Source organism: Mustela putorius, unplaced genomic scaffold, assembly GCF_011764305.1.
Source record: "Mustela putorius furo isolate JIRA1106 unplaced genomic scaffold, ASM1176430v1.1 tig00003867_pilon_pilon_pilon, whole genome shotgun sequence".
NCBI classification, from domain to species: Eukaryota; Metazoa; Chordata; class Mammalia; order Carnivora; family Mustelidae; genus Mustela; species Mustela putorius.
This window is the reverse complement of record NW_025422019.1, coordinates 10,388,856-10,404,538: the sequence shown is the minus strand read 5'-3', so window position 1 is coordinate 10,404,538 and position 15,683 is coordinate 10,388,856.

Below are 15,683 nucleotides of genomic sequence, written 5' to 3'. Positions count from 1 at the left end.
GATGCAGCTGCCGTGTGGCATCTCCGCATATTGGCTTGGGGAGCCCGTAGACTGACAATTTGACCATGTCACTTAAAGATGTTTGGAATTTCCTATGCCTCAGACCCAGTGTATGTCCGTGTCATGCCTGTCTAAGAGAAAGCAAGTCAGTCTACCTTGAAGCACATCTTTCCAGAATATATGGTAAAATTCATAATAAGGTTGAGTCAAGTTCAGCTCCCCCCCGCCCTGAAAGAATAAGTCTGTGATCCTTCAATGTTTGATAGTATTAGTTCTGGTTCTGGGTCCCAACTAACTATAAAGGAACTGGGATGTGTAATCCCTCCCCCGGAGGAGAGAAGAACTACATATGGGTGATCACTAATAGTGTCTGCTACTGTTGGCATAAAGCATTTTGTGACACTCTCTGCCTGCTAGCATATTTTCTGTCCTAAGTGATTCATAGTGAACACAACTAGGAGAAAATAAAATACTTTTTTTGGTGGTAAAATTAAAATTATTATCTTTAAAATACATAATATATAAACTTAGTATCCAAGTTCTAGAATGGTGGGAAAGAAGGAAGGGGCTCACCTTTGCCTTTTCCTGTCATCTAAAAGAAGAACGTCCAGGGCTTGGTTGGCGGGGGGGGACCTGCTCAGTCGGTTTGGCGTCTGCTGAGGTCATGATGCAGACATCCTGGAATCAAGCCCCACATCGGGCTCCCTGCTCAGTGGGGAGTCTGCTTCTTCCCCTCCCTCTGCCTCTTTCCCCCCATCTGTGCTTGTGTTCTCAACTCTGTATCATGCTTTTTCTCTCAAATAAATAAATAAAATCCTAAAAAAAAAAAAAAAAAAGTGAAGGGAAGGGAAGAAAATGAATCAGGTGTTTGCTTTGTGACTCCTCTAAACATCCCTGCCCCCCCCTCCGGATATACAGACAGCTGCCAACATCTATGTGTTTCCTAAAGGCAGAGCAGGGTTTCCAACTCTGGTGTGACTTAGCTCTAGTGACCAAGGGTCCTCCTCATCACCACATGGTGCTGTCCCTACCAGTCCCTGCAAGTGGTTTCCCCTAAGTATTTCCAGCAGATTTCTCTGGCTGTCCCCTTAGAGTGAGTGACTTGGCTTCGTCATCATTTCTGACTCAGGTGCAGCCTTGTCACAGACACAGCTCGTGTTTAATACAGTACTTGGCTCCAGAGCCTGGCTTATTTTATTTATAAAGCTAATAGAGCAATTCTTAGAGAGCCTAACAGCTTCAGCTCTCCATGAATGCTTAGAAGTAGACCTTGAGCCTCTCTTGATAATAGATGTTCTACTGCTTTCATTTCATCTATTCTCCTTCTGACAGAATAGAAAGATGATGAAATTTTTTTTTAACAGGTTTTGACTTCTGACCTTTTAAAAAGCTCAGTTTGGGAGACATCTATGTGAATTATTAATGCTGGGTGGTATCATTTTTTATGTGCCCCATAATACGTGAGTCCATGCCTTGGGGCATCCACACAAATGGGTTGTACAGAGGATATGTTCTGTGAGAGTAAGAACCTGATGTTAGTCTGCTGGTCAGGAAAGGCCTCCGAAGGGTGGGGACACAGGTACTGATGAGGTGTGAAGGAAGGACCGAACTCAGCTCGAGGAAGGGAGGACAATTTTTGGTGGCATGGGATGGGCAGGAAAACAATATGAGCAGACCGGCGAGTGTACTCTGGGGAATCCAAAGCAGTGAAGATGGCAGGTAGAAGAAGTGGTGGGGGAGGACGTCAAACATGGGGACTGACTTCTCTTTGAGGGCTTAAATGACTCCTGTAGAGCCTCAAGCTGGGCATGCTTCTTGGGAAGAGTCCACAGCTGCCTGTGGGGGTTATTCTAGAAGGCTTACAAGTTGACACTGCCCCATCTGTCACAGTTCATAGCATCCGCATTATTGATCAGTCACTATTGTTATCAGGTTTTTCTTGGAAAAGAACATTCTGAGGCTGATCCAGGTGTGATCCTGAGGTTTGGCAGAGTGAATTGGGGAAAGAGCCAGCCTTGGGAATCTGACAAACTGCTAAGCTGGAACGCCGCATGACTTCCTTATAGACTGGGACCCCGGGCGAGTCCCCTGAGCTTTCTAAACCTCAGTTTCCTCATCTGTGAAATGGAGATACACTGCCATCTTCTTTTGAGGCCTCTGAACATCAAAGCAATGATAGGTAATGTGAACAGTCAACCAGTTAAATATTTGTTCCTTTCTCTTTTCTTCTTGTTCCCACTTCTGAGTTTGGGTACTGAGCCAGCACATGGGCATTTCCTGTGCATCAAGACACTCTCTAATGTTTCTGTCAAAATGAAAGGGCACAGAATGCACAAATCCACTATGCCAACCGACCACCAGCTACAGCTTCACTTGTTAGGTCACTTTTCAGGGACCTGGCTCATTGTGATTATACTGAGTAATTGATTGTTGGGCTGGAGGTCTGGCCGGCTTAGGCCAGACCGTGTCATCCATGGAAAGAAGCTCAGAGCAGGTGTCACAGGACGGCATGAGGGCACCAAAGGGAAGGAAGAATGTGGGAAATCGGAGATAGGTTTTGTCAGCATCTTATTTTTGCCTAGGGATGATGGCTCTGTCCTCATACTTTACAGTGTCACCACGGTGAGACTGCAGTTTCCCCAAGAAGAAGTTACATTTTAATTAGCTCTAGGTACCCGATTTCTGATTCATCAGTCCTTTTCTCCAGGCCTCCCTGTTTCGGGTTCTTTTTGCTCATGTCCACCACTTGCTACTCCTTTTATGCGTATCAGAAGGAAACCACCAAGCAGCCTGGAAATCCTATTACCAGACCTCAGGATATTAATTGTCGAGTTCTCCCCCACGGTTACACAAGTGCTGAAAAAGTGGTTCTCTTTCAACAGAGTCTTGTCAAAACGCCAGGCACAGTTTGTTTTTGACATTTGCTGCTACTGTTAAATAATAGTCTTGCTTCTGTCATAGCTAATGTTGACTTGAAGGCATTTGGAGGGCATTTCTCAACTCCAGCCTTAACAGAAAGACCTGGGGCTTGACAGATTTATTTTTTTATTTTTTTATTTTTTGCTTGCCCAAGGCAACTGAACATAAGGGTTGCAACCTTTGCTTTTCTAACCTCAAGAAAATTTCAAATGGGCATATGCACCACTTCAAACTTGAATTGTATGCATGCTGTTGCCCTCAGACATAAACACTCACACAGACACACACACACACACACACACACACACACACACACTGCAGTTCTTAAAGTTTTGCCATCCTAGGAGTGACATTTAAATCCATTAAATAGTATCTCACTTTAAGACCCCTTAAATCCTGGCTGTTCTGCCGTGGTAAACCTTTATCTGTTAGGATGTCATACTTAATTACAGATCTCTTTAAAATCAATAAGCAGTTTTATTGTTTCTGTGTTTGCAATGGCACAAGCCCTTGAGCACTGCCCAGTTAACAGCATTCACTGCGTGCCATCTGTCAGAGAGAATCCGGGCTTTTCACATGTAGCACTTTCTTCCCTGGCGATGTCCATTAGAAATTTAATTTATGCTCTCTTCCCCACTTCCGTGAGAAGGCATCCTTTGCATTTTTCCCTGAATGTCTTCTAGACACATGTGTAGAGACCTTCTAAAGGCATTGAAATTTCTGAAATATTCACCATTTTTGTGAGGTAATAGAGGGGAGGCTAAGACCAAAAAAAGAAAAAAAAAAAAGGGCAGAGCAAGTGAAAATTGTACAAGAACTCTGTGGAATTGCGTGGCAGTTGGCATCAATTCTATGTGAAGAGGCCAAGAAATGCACAGTTGGTTTCGAAGTAAATACCAAAGGAATGGCTAATTAGACAGTTCTATTTTGCAGTTTCAGAAAAATACAAGGATTTAAGAGGTTAGCATTTCCAATAAGTAAGGCAGCTTGGGTTTGGGGCTGTTATGTGGAACAGTAGACTGAAAGCCCATGGAGAGGTATCCTTCATGCTCTGTGGCACACCTCTCTTTGATGACCTCTGTCTCAAAATTCATCCTCAAATTTTGAGAAATAAGTTTTAGAGATTTCCAAAATGACAAACTCTGAGACTGTGAATTATCATACCATTATATCACCTCCCTCTCTCTTTCCCTTTATCCTGATGCTGATATTTGTCTGGGAGACTAGGTTTAAATGGTAGTGGCTTTTCCTCTAAGAATAATATGGATTCACTTGAAATCAGGATGTAATTGTCCCATGATGACTCAGGTACATCACGTGGCCGCTGAACTGAATTCTAAGAGGCACAGGGAAGAATGGTATAGTGGGAGGGGACCCTAACATTCATCTAGGACAAATATGAGTAGGACAGTCTGCTCTTGGCGTTTTGCAAACACAGAAGCACAACTCACATTGCCTAAGTGCTTGTCCCAGGTCACAAGGCCAGCTAGTAACAGAATGAGACATTTCAGTAGCATTAAGAAGGCAGTAACATTTAATTCATGAGAAGCGGAGATAGGATTCTATAACTCTGGAGATTTATGGTGGTGTTGACAGCTGGTAGGAAGTGGGCATTCATGAATTGTGAGTGTTTTCATTATGAAGGGCAAGTATTTGTTACCTTAAGTAATAGCTGGTAAATAAGACCAAGTATCAAGTATATGCTCTACCTTTACTCCATTAAAACTATGAGGTTGGTAGTATTTTCTATAAAGAGGTAAGCTCAGTCCTTTACAGGAAGCAATAGAGGCTTACAGAGGTCATAATCTGCCCACGTCGCTCAAGTAGACTCAATGTCCGGAGATAGAGCCCAAGTGCTCATTCTTCTCAGGCTGTGTCTGGACTGCTTGTGTGTATACAATCGCAGGTGTATATATGTTGGTGAAAATGAAATGGTTATATGTGGAACTTAGACATGTATATGGAAGTCACGTCCTTGCCCTTCCTAAAGAAATTTAAATTTTAGTTGGAACAATGAACAACGTCACTGGTATAGTTCTTGGCTAAGAAATTATATCTGAGCCTGTGACTTATTATTTTTTGATGAAATAAGTTAGATGTCTTAAGAGGTATGGGAAAAGATTATTTGAATCTTGACGTGTTAAAGTGGAGATTTTTAAAAAGATTTTATTTATTTTATTTATTATTGACAGACAGAGATCACAAGTAGGCAGAGAGGCAGACAGAGAGAGGTGGGGAAGCAGGATCCCTGCTGAGCAGAGAGCCCTACATGGGGAGCTCGATCCCAGAACCCTGGGATCATGACCTGTAAAATGGAGATATTTTTAAGTCAAAGAATTAGGTTAAATAGTCTCATAATGAAGAAATAGAATGTAATGCACTTCTTACCAGATACATTTTCATTTATGACTTAAATCTGAGCTTCCAAGCTACTCAATTGTCTTCAATTTTAAAATTAAAGTTGACATATTGAAAACATTTTCGAAGTTGCTGGCATATCCACAAGAGAACAATGACAAAATGGACCCATCATCTAAATTTCCATCAGACTTGCATATGAAAAAGCATTACAAGCTTTATTTGTGAAGTTGGAAGTGATTTTTTGCACATTATCCCCTATATTTTGATATTTCTGACCTTAATGAAGACAGGGAAAAAAAATATGATGAGGCTAATTGTCAGATCAAGGACTCTAATTACTTTAAATGCAAGAAGGTAATTACTTCCTCTCCCTCGACCCCACCTTTAGCTTTGCAAAGGATAGCCCTACATACCACATTAAACTACTCCTTCCTGATCATGCCTTTCCCAACTAAGCCAATGAGGAAGCTAGAACTGCAAGGTCATGGTGATGAATGGGGTTGGCTGGGTGGGGATCCAGGGTTGATGGCTATATCATTTGGGACTTTGGGGGTTATTCTTGACAGAATACGTGATCCAGAATGACTTAAGCAAGCAAAATAGTTATTGGCTCATGAAACTGGCTTCACATATAATTGAGATTAAGCTTTCCAAAACTGGCATCAGGATGCAGCTGCTTCTATCCCTTCGATCTGCTGTGTCGCCATTAGTCTTGGACTTCCCAGAGGCGGGATGGTGTTTGCAGTGCCAGTCTTGTTTCCTCTCCTGCTCACAAGCCATCTCTCAGGAACCTCAGCAGAGGTCTCAACATATCTTGTTGGCTCTGGTCAAGTCAAGCGTCCACTGCCAGACTAATTCCTACAGCTGGCTCTCCACAGAAAAAAAATAGGACATGATGATAAAAATAAGGTAAATGTAAAAAAACAAGAACAAAAACAAAGACAAAACCCCAAAAACCAGCAATAACCAAAACCAAAAATGGGTATCCTGTATCAGAGCCAAAAAGTCATAATGAAGCAAGAAGCTGGAAAAGCAAGAGAAAGGAGCTAGTTGTCAAGAGAAAAAGACAATAGGAAATGAGAAAAGAGAAGAGAGGAAAACCATTTGCTAACTTTCTACACCTCATGAAACTTACATGTTCCTTCCAATAAACAAAAAGAATTTCAATTGAGTGGTTTTCTGTTCTTTGTAACCAAGTGACCATGACTAAGATAGTTTGCTACTGTTTCCTTCACTGATAAAGGCTGGATTCCAGGTAATACATAAACTGTAGATGCCCTGCAGAGAACTTGTGTCCTTCGTGGGAAGAGAAGAGCACCCACCAAACATTACCCAGATTACTGGAAACCATCAGAGGTATGGTTTGAGCTAAATGAACTTGGACCGCCCCCCCCCCCGCCCCGCCATGGAACCTGAAGTTCTGAGGTACTCAGAAAACACCTACACTCAGTTCATGCAAAACTACCCTTTTCCAAACCCTTTCCCGCTTTTGCCAGATACATCTTAATTTATGACCTGAATTTGAAGCAACTGAGAAAGTTCCCAGCTCAGCTTTCTCACTTGGAGCAAGAGAGGAAGACTCCTGGTAATCCACGTGGTAAATCATGAATTAGTTTACTTTTTACTTCCTTTAGATAGGGGTGTTCTTTTGCAAACAAGGACGTTTAGGTCAGTGAGGCTGGAGACCCCCACTGAAGAGATTCTAGTGACTAGAATCTGAGTCAGACCACAACTCAACCATTTCAGTCTCTTGTCTGAAAGGCAAACTGAGAAAAGAGAGTCCAAAACCTCTCCCAAGGAATCCATCCTACATTTTTAGCTGCTCACCTCTTCATTTGGCATCTACCAAATGTGAGGTTACAAGGCTTGAGAGATTGATCTGCACTTGCAGAAGAGAGGAATGCATTTATTCAGTTTCTGCTGCAAGCCCCAAAGCAGGCAGGTTGTGGGACTACCTTTGGACAAATCTTTTCATGATGTCATGATTCAAGAGAAAGATCACAGTTTCCCAGAGATTCTGTGCTAGTAGAGGACAGGTTTCTCGGGCTTGTTGTCCATCCCATCTTGCTGGCTCACCATGAAAGTGGAATACCACCAGCTCCAGCACTGGAATTAAGTTCCCTAGCCTATCTCTAGAACACTCTATGGAGTTGTACAGGGGTACCACCTGTAGTCATTTGGCTTAGGTCCCTGCCATATTCAGCTAAACTACTTTGATTTTTAAATAATTCCACTAGTATAGGATGTCTTTACACATTCCAAATGAAATTATCTTATTTTGCCAAACCATTATGTCCTTTTCTTAATAAAGTTGATATGCTGGGTCAGTCTCCGCTCCCCACATGTCCTAAACCCCTTTCTCTCTTCATTATTATTGGATTAAGTATAGAATGGAGCAAAACAAAACAAACAAATCTTGCCCTCTGAAACCAAGCTATTTAGGGAAATGTTAGGTTACTCTTGGCAACTGAGAGGTGGACTCAAAGGTAACACAAGAAGCTCACCGTTTCTGTGTTGTTTTTTTAATGATCCTCCTCTCCCCAATGGGTTGATTAGTGTGTCTTTTCAAGGGCTGTCTTTAGTTCTTGTCCTGGGAAAGTACCTGTTTCCAAGCCTCATCCCCACAACCCATAAATGAAGAAGGAAGGTCACGTGCATGGGAGTTGCAGAGTGCAAGAGATGCCTATCAAAAACACAAGTCCTCTCACCTAGATAATCTATAGCTTGTAGAACCTTAGCTTTCTGCTATTTTACATATCCTTATCATCTTAAAAGTGAATTTATTTCATACTGAATTACTTGTACAAAAAGCAAAAGTGTACATCATTCAGTAGCTTTCAATTGAAAACCTCTTTCTTTGCCTCTGCAGTTCCATGACGTGAGGCAGGCAGGAGTTGCTTTTGAAGGATTAGTCTTCTTTTGAAGGATTAGCAAATTGAATCTTCTTTCTATGATGAAATACTGCTTCTCTGTATGTGAGGGTTAGTGCTGCATGGTTGGAAGGCTCTGGATGAGGGTCCAAACCTCATGGATCTAGTTTTAGCTCTGCTAATAGTTTGTTGTCTGACACAACAACTTTGAATCTGTTTCCTCACCAATAGAATGAAGCCACTGGGTGAGCTGGTCTCTGAAAGAGGCAACACAATAGAGTGACTGGTATTGGGGTCCTGGCTCTGCCCTCACTCATGGTTTCAATTTGAGGAAGTTATTTTACCTCCACTTGCCTTGTTGAATCTGTAAAACATGGATGCCTTGAATTGATGTGAAGATTAATTAGCCTCAGACATACACAGTGCCTAGAAGAGAGCTTGGCTCAGAGTCAGTGCTCAAATGGTATTATCAGGTACATCACCATCTAAAATCCCTTCAAGCCACCAATAGGACCTTGTCCTACCCACCATAGAAATGCAAAAGAGGATTTGATTTTTTTAACTTGATGTAGGGAAAGAAAAGTCTATATATGAAAAAATAAGGAGGGGCGCCTGAGTGGCTCAGTTGAGTTTCCAATTCTTTTTTTTTTTTTAATATTTTATTTATTTATTTAGAGAGAACATGAGCATAGGGTGAGGGAGAGAATCCACTGAGCATGGAGCTGGTCGAGGGGCTCCATCACATGACCCTGAGATCATGACCTAAGCTGAAATAGAGAGATGCTTAACCGACTGAGCCATCCAGGTGCCCCATGTGTCTGACTCTTGATCTTGACTCAGGTCTTGATCTCATAGTCATGAGTTCAAGCCCTGCATTTTTTTAAGTAGGGCTTAAAAGAAATTAGGAAACAGTACAAAATTATCTGATTAAATGAAAGATTGACTGTCCTGTCAAGTAGTACCAATAAAAGGAAATACAGGGGCACCTGAGTGGCTCAGTCAGTTGAGCGTCTGTCTGCTTAGCTCATGATCCCACGGTCCTGGGATTGAGCTCCGCATCAGGCTCCTTGCTCATCAGGGAGTCTACTTCTCCCTCTAACCCTCCCCCTCACTCCTGCTCTCTCTGTCTCTCTCAAATAAATAAATAAAATCTTAAAGAAAAAAAATTAGGAAGTATGGACTTTGGTCAGTCTTGCAGGGCCCTTTTCTTTATGGCAAGAGTGAATTTTTTCTTCTCCCCTCTGGAAACCATCAGTTTCTCTGTCTTTATGGGTCTTTTTCTGCTTTTGTTTGTTTGTTCATTGTTTTATTTTTAAGATTCCACATATAAGTGAAATTATGTGGTATTTACCTTTCCCTGTGTGACTTATTTCACTTAGTAGAATACCCTCTAGCTCCAACCACGTTATTGTAAATGGCAAGATCTCATTCTTTTTTATGGCTAATATTCCATTATATGTGTGTGTGTTTATGTCAGGCATATATATGATATATGTATACAGAATGATTTTTGGTTGGAGATGATCTAACAGACATCTCTGACAGACCTTACGATTTTTCCATATCCACTCTTCCCTTGGAACTGGCTCCTCCCCAGCCTTTCCACATCTCAGGAATAGCAACATTGTCTCAGATCAGTTGGACCAAAAATGAATAAAGATACAAAGTAACAGAATCATAACTGTGGATATAATAAATATATATCAAACTACGTGCCCTGAAGGTAGAGAACATATTTTTGCCACCATGTCTGTGGGGCAGACACAATAATTGGCCACACCCACTGATCACCACAAATGAATTCAGAGTAAGTTTCAAAAAGTAGAGGTAATGTGGACATTACAATGCAGTAAAATTTAAAATTGATCAAAAATCAGAGTTTTAAGAACATTGTAATTTTAATAAATTTTGAGTTAAAGGAAAAGTACAGATTCAAACTACAGAATTTCTAAAAACCAGTAATAATGAAAATATGACTACTTACTAGAATTTGAATCTAAAGGATTGAATTACATGGGAGATGTCATAGCCTAAAAAAGGAACATTTATTTAAACACAGAAGAGATGAAATAGAAGGATTTAAGAATCAACTCAAACAAGTCAGAAAAAAAAAAATGACAACAAAATAAACCAGAGGAAAGCAGAAGAATTAAAGTAAGAAAAATTAATGAGGTAGATAATGGGGGAGAACTAAGTGAATAAGTGAATATGCTGGGTCATTGGGGGGAAAATCAGTAAAACAGATAAACCTTCTCAGACATCAAGGAAGAAAAAACAAAGGCAAAACAAACAAAGAGAGCCCCCCGCAAAAAGGGCAAGTAAAAATAGTGCAGAAAGCAAGAAAATTTTAAAAACAATTTTATACAACTTTTCTAAACTTGTGAATTTAAAAGAAATGGATCCTTTTCCAGGAGAATATGATTTACTGAAACCAACTCTAGAACATCTATAAGCCAATTTTCATAGAAAAAGTTAGGTAGTATTATAAAGAACTTAATATTTAAAAAGCACCAGAGCTAGAAGTTTCCTTGGCAAATTTAGCCAAACCTTTAAAGGATGGATAGTTCCAAGACCATTTAAACTATTCCAGAGCAGAGACAAGGAAGGGCAACTTTTTTTTAACCCTGCTAGGATAACATCAATAACAAAGGCTGTAGAAAAACAACAACAATAACAATAAATGAATCTCATACATGAATATTGATGCATAAATTCTAAATAAAATATTAACAATCAGAACTCAGCAGCATATGAAAAGAATAATTCTTCACTACCAAGTGTAGCTTATTCCAAAAATGCAAGGACAGTTCACCAAAATGGGTTTAAGAAGAAAAATTATGTGATCATTTTTATAGATGCTTGAAGATGCATTTTTGAGAATCCAAGTTGACATAAAAAACATTGGAAAGATCAGAAATTGTTAAAATTGGTGGCTCATGGGGCAGAGAATAGGGGTAGAAATTGGGGCAGATACAAGCGTGAGTCAGGGATAGGGTTCTCAATGTACATCTTTTTATATCCTTTTCATTTTCAGACCATGTGATCCTTTTACCTGTTCAAAAAGTAAAATTCTCCATGAATGTTAAATATTATTATTTAGCTGTCATTGTATTCTGTGCCAGGCACTTTGAACTGTGCTCTTGTTGAAAAAATTAAGCTTCAAGCGAATTACAGACAAGGGCAACATTGTGTCACATGATCATGAGTGAGTTCACTAAAATAAAAACCAAATGTGCTGGTTACATCCCTTCTAGAAGAGCTCTCTTTGCTCCACCTTGACTAAAGGGTGGAGGGAAACCCCAGACTTGCTCCAGCACAAACAACCCTACTTATGGACTTTGATAAGTTGTAAATTACAACCCGAGCCCACAGGGCTGATGGGACTTCATCATTTGATATGGGAGGAAAGCAAACCGGAAGTGATACGCTCCAGTCACGGCGGCAGAGCTTGGGCCGTGGCAGTGGAGTGGTTACATGGGCAGCGTCTGCCAGGACTACTGAAAGAATCCTGACATCATCCTAAGACATCGACTCTGCTGCGTTTACTGAGGACCTGCCCTGTGCCAGCTTCCAGGACACAGAACTCAACATCTCCCCACTCGTTTCCAGAGGGCTCAGACTGCAGAGGGACACACGAGCTGGGGCCACCCGTTAGGACCTGCTTCTCCAGGCATGTGCGACAGGTTCAGAGGATGCCCACCGGAAGCTCGGTCACCCAGCCGGGGCCTTCAGGCCAGGCAAGCCTGCCCAAGTTTTCAGGGGTGTGTCAGAGTTTGCAAGACACAGAGGTGCCCAAGAGGTGGTGAAAACAGCATGGAGCCAAGAGACCTTTGCTTAAACCACCCTTCAGCCGGAAAGACCATCTGTCTCCTCCTCGGACCACTCTCAATGGTTCCAGGCACCCCCACAGAGACAGCTGGGGCAAGGACACCCTCTGTTGCCCTCCGTCTCAACCCGGTGTGGCTGATCATGCTTGCTAGTGTACCCCGAGGACTAGCTTATGCTTGGCGTGCCATAGGTGCTTGGTCTAGACTTGGCAAGTAAGCAAAGGGTTCCTAAGCTGTGTTCCTGAAGGAAAGCTGGCCAGGAATTTTTGTGTCATGTGTTCCATTTCTTTATTATTATTTTTTTTAATATTTTATTTATTCATTTGAGAGAGAGAGCGAGAGTGAGAGCAGCAGCACAGGGGAGAGGCAGAGGGAGAAGCAGACTCCCCACTCAGCAGGGAGCCGGATGTGGGGCTCCATCCCAGGACCTGGAGATCATGACCTGAGCCAAAGGGAGACGCCTAACTGACTGAGCCATTCATTTCTCTGGGTAAACCTCTATGACAAACATGAAAACCCATTCATGTGCTTGTTCTTTTCTGAAAGAGCTGCTGGTACTGACCGACTGAGGGTCCGGTGACAGCTGGTAATACTGGACTTGGAAACAGTATCCCTTGACCTGAGTCCACTTAACCCTGTTCCCTGTGCTCTGCACTCCTCCTTCTACTTCCAATGCACAGCTCCTCTCTCCCCAGGATCTTAGCAAGGATATCATGTCAGTTAGAAACAGATACACTTTAAAGGGCTGCCTAAGGGCTGTGCCCCCTGTGGGTGATACACAGACGTCCTGCTGCTCCTTATTGTTTAGTGTGTGACCCTCAGCTGCTCACCTAACTTCTAGTCCTAGTTTCTCCCCCTGTAAAAGAGAAATGTTATTCCTACTCTGTTCATTGGCCATGTTTGTGAAACTCTCAGTGGAACACCCGGGACACAATAGATTCTCAACAAACGGGAGCAGAGAACAGTGGCTATTATTATTGGTGACGGCAACTGTGGGTTTATCGGTTTATTTATCCACCTGGCACATCACAAATACCCATCAGCAGAGCCTGCTCCTTATCCTATTATGCGTGTGTGTGCAGGGAACAGTGACGAGCAGACGAAGATATTGAGAAAGTCATTAAACAGTTCTACGTGAGTGGGGCAGTGAATTGTGAAATCTTGGCAAGGGGACAAATAAGACTGAAAACAAGACTTTTCGAACCACAGGGACAAGCATGGTCTTTAGATATAGTAAAACCTGGGTTTAAATACCCAGAACACTGCAGAGGTAGATTCTTGGTGTCTGACCTAACTCCTTTGCCCCTCAGCTTTCCTGGATTCTTGGGCAGATGCTCACTTCTTTCCCTCTGCCCCTTCGGTTCACTTTTTGTCTATTCCCCACCCCGCCTCCCTCTGCCCTGGGCTCTGCTTCCTGTCCTCTTCCCTACAGAGGAGGTCCTGGGTCTTCCTCCTCAGGTCCTGTTGTGTGTCATCATGACCCACGCTTTTGTGCAGACCAGGACTCTATAGTTGCTCTTGATTTCTCTTCTACTTTCTCTTCTGCTTAGTCATTGTTTGTTTGCTGTATGTGAATGATCCTTGAGTTTTCCATCCCCGCTGGCATGCTTGGTGTGTAGTCACCAGGAATGGCAGTTGGACCTTGGTGGTGGCCTCTCTGCCCTCAGTGGTTGCCCACACTCACCTCTCCCAGTTATGTCTTCCCTTGCAGTCAGAGCAAGCCTTCCAGTGCAGTCACTGCTGCCCTGTGGACAGTCTGTCTCCTTAGCATGGTGCCCAAAGCCTTCAGGCCCTGTCTCTGCCCACCTCTCCACCCCTGTCCTGGCCCACACTGAACATGTCTCTTGCCGGGCACACCTTCCCCCACCTCCAACCCAGGACTCAGCTCTGGCACCATCTCCTCCAAGAAGCCTTCGCTGACAATCCCCTGTCCTCACTCGACTTAAATTCACAGTACTGACATCATAGCATGGTTGCCTGACACCTGTCCATCTCCCTGTAGGGGACGGTGCTGAAGAGTGGGTCATCTGGAGTCCACTCACCTGGGTTCACATCTGGGAACTCCCACCCATCAGCTGTGGGGTCTTGCACAATTTTTCACCCCCCCCCCACCACACACTCCGTGCTTCAGTCTTCCACCTGCAAACTGAGAAGGAACCATGGCACCTGCTTCTCAGGTTGTCGTGAGGGTAAAACAATTCACACACACAGAGTGCTGGGAATGGAGGTGGCACATTATAAGGCCTGTATGAGCATGAATTATTATTAGATCACCTTAAGGACAGGGCTCTTTTTCATTCACCTGCTGAGCCCCTGGCACTGAATTAATGAATAATAATAGCACTAACCTCAATGAGCAGAGGAATGACTGTTTGTAGAGACAGCACTGCCTACAGCCTAGAAAATGTCTACACATACCGCATCTCATTTAGTCCTCAGCACCGGGCTGTTGAATACCTGCAACTAGCCCCATCTCATGGGCGAAGGGGCTGAGACACAGAGAGTGCTGGAATGGTCCAGTCTGTTGGGGAACCAAACCTTACAGATAGTATTCAGACCAGCCAGTCCGACGTCAGTAAGCATGCGTTTGGAATTTGGGGACTTCAGTCACTGAGACTGGGTCAGCATCTTCTGTTCATCCAGATTTTGTCTGGCAAACTCCTGCTTGTACTTAACTCGCAGACGCAAAGTCACTGCCCCTGAGGAGCCTCGCTGGCCCTCTTGGGACACCTCATCTCTATGCCACCATGTGGCACTTCTCTCAGTGTTTCTCCCTTTGTCTGGCATCTCCTCTACTCTGTGTGCTCTCTAGAGGCAAGGGCCACTAACCATCCATCTCAGTATCTTCCCGGGAGGAAAAAAAAAAAGGAAAAGGACACTTGTTTTTCCCTTTTTAAAGGCCACTTTTTGAGCCTTCATATAAGTGTATACCCTAAACTCAATGGTAGTTATTGGTATTGAATACAAGGCAAGATCAGTGCCTTGTATTCAAAAATATTCATTTCTTCTCATTCAAAATATTCATTTCTTCTCCTCAAAATCTGGCCCTCCACAGAGTACCAGTCTCATTGACCTCAGTCAGGAGCTGCTCACCCTATCCAATCATGAGGAAGATACGTGGCAAGGCTGTGGACCATGGCCAAGGCACTGGCTTTTACTGAAATGGTCAGAGCATGTTAGCAATGGATACTGGGGTGAAGAGTTCAGTTTTCAGGGCTAACCACTGTGAAAGGACAGATGATTTTAAGCAGGTTGGGAAGTTTATTCACTAATCTTTTGAGCCTTGACTGGCCTGCCAAAAAATATGTATCTGAGAGCTGTCCATGTTACTGAGCTCTGCCTTGAATTGTTTCTATGTGTTCCCACATCTCTGAGATACTACTCAAGATTCAGCTCTTATGTTGGTTCAGGTCCTCTATGAAGTAGACACTACACAGTATTACACATGCATGAAAGGGATTTACTGGGGATTGGGGGGGATGCCTGTGAAGGAAAAGAAAAGGCAGGAAGCCAGAGTCTTCAGACAGAGATGCAGGTCTGACAGCCCTGAAACGAGGTAGGAGGAAGGGAGAGTGGGTAGGAAGAGTGTCAGGCCCCAGGGCCATCCTCAGAAAGTCTCAACCAGACCAATGAGGAATCCTAGAGCTGAATGTATTATTAGGCTCTGATGTCTGTAGGAATGGGCCTGCATGAATGCTCTGGTTGG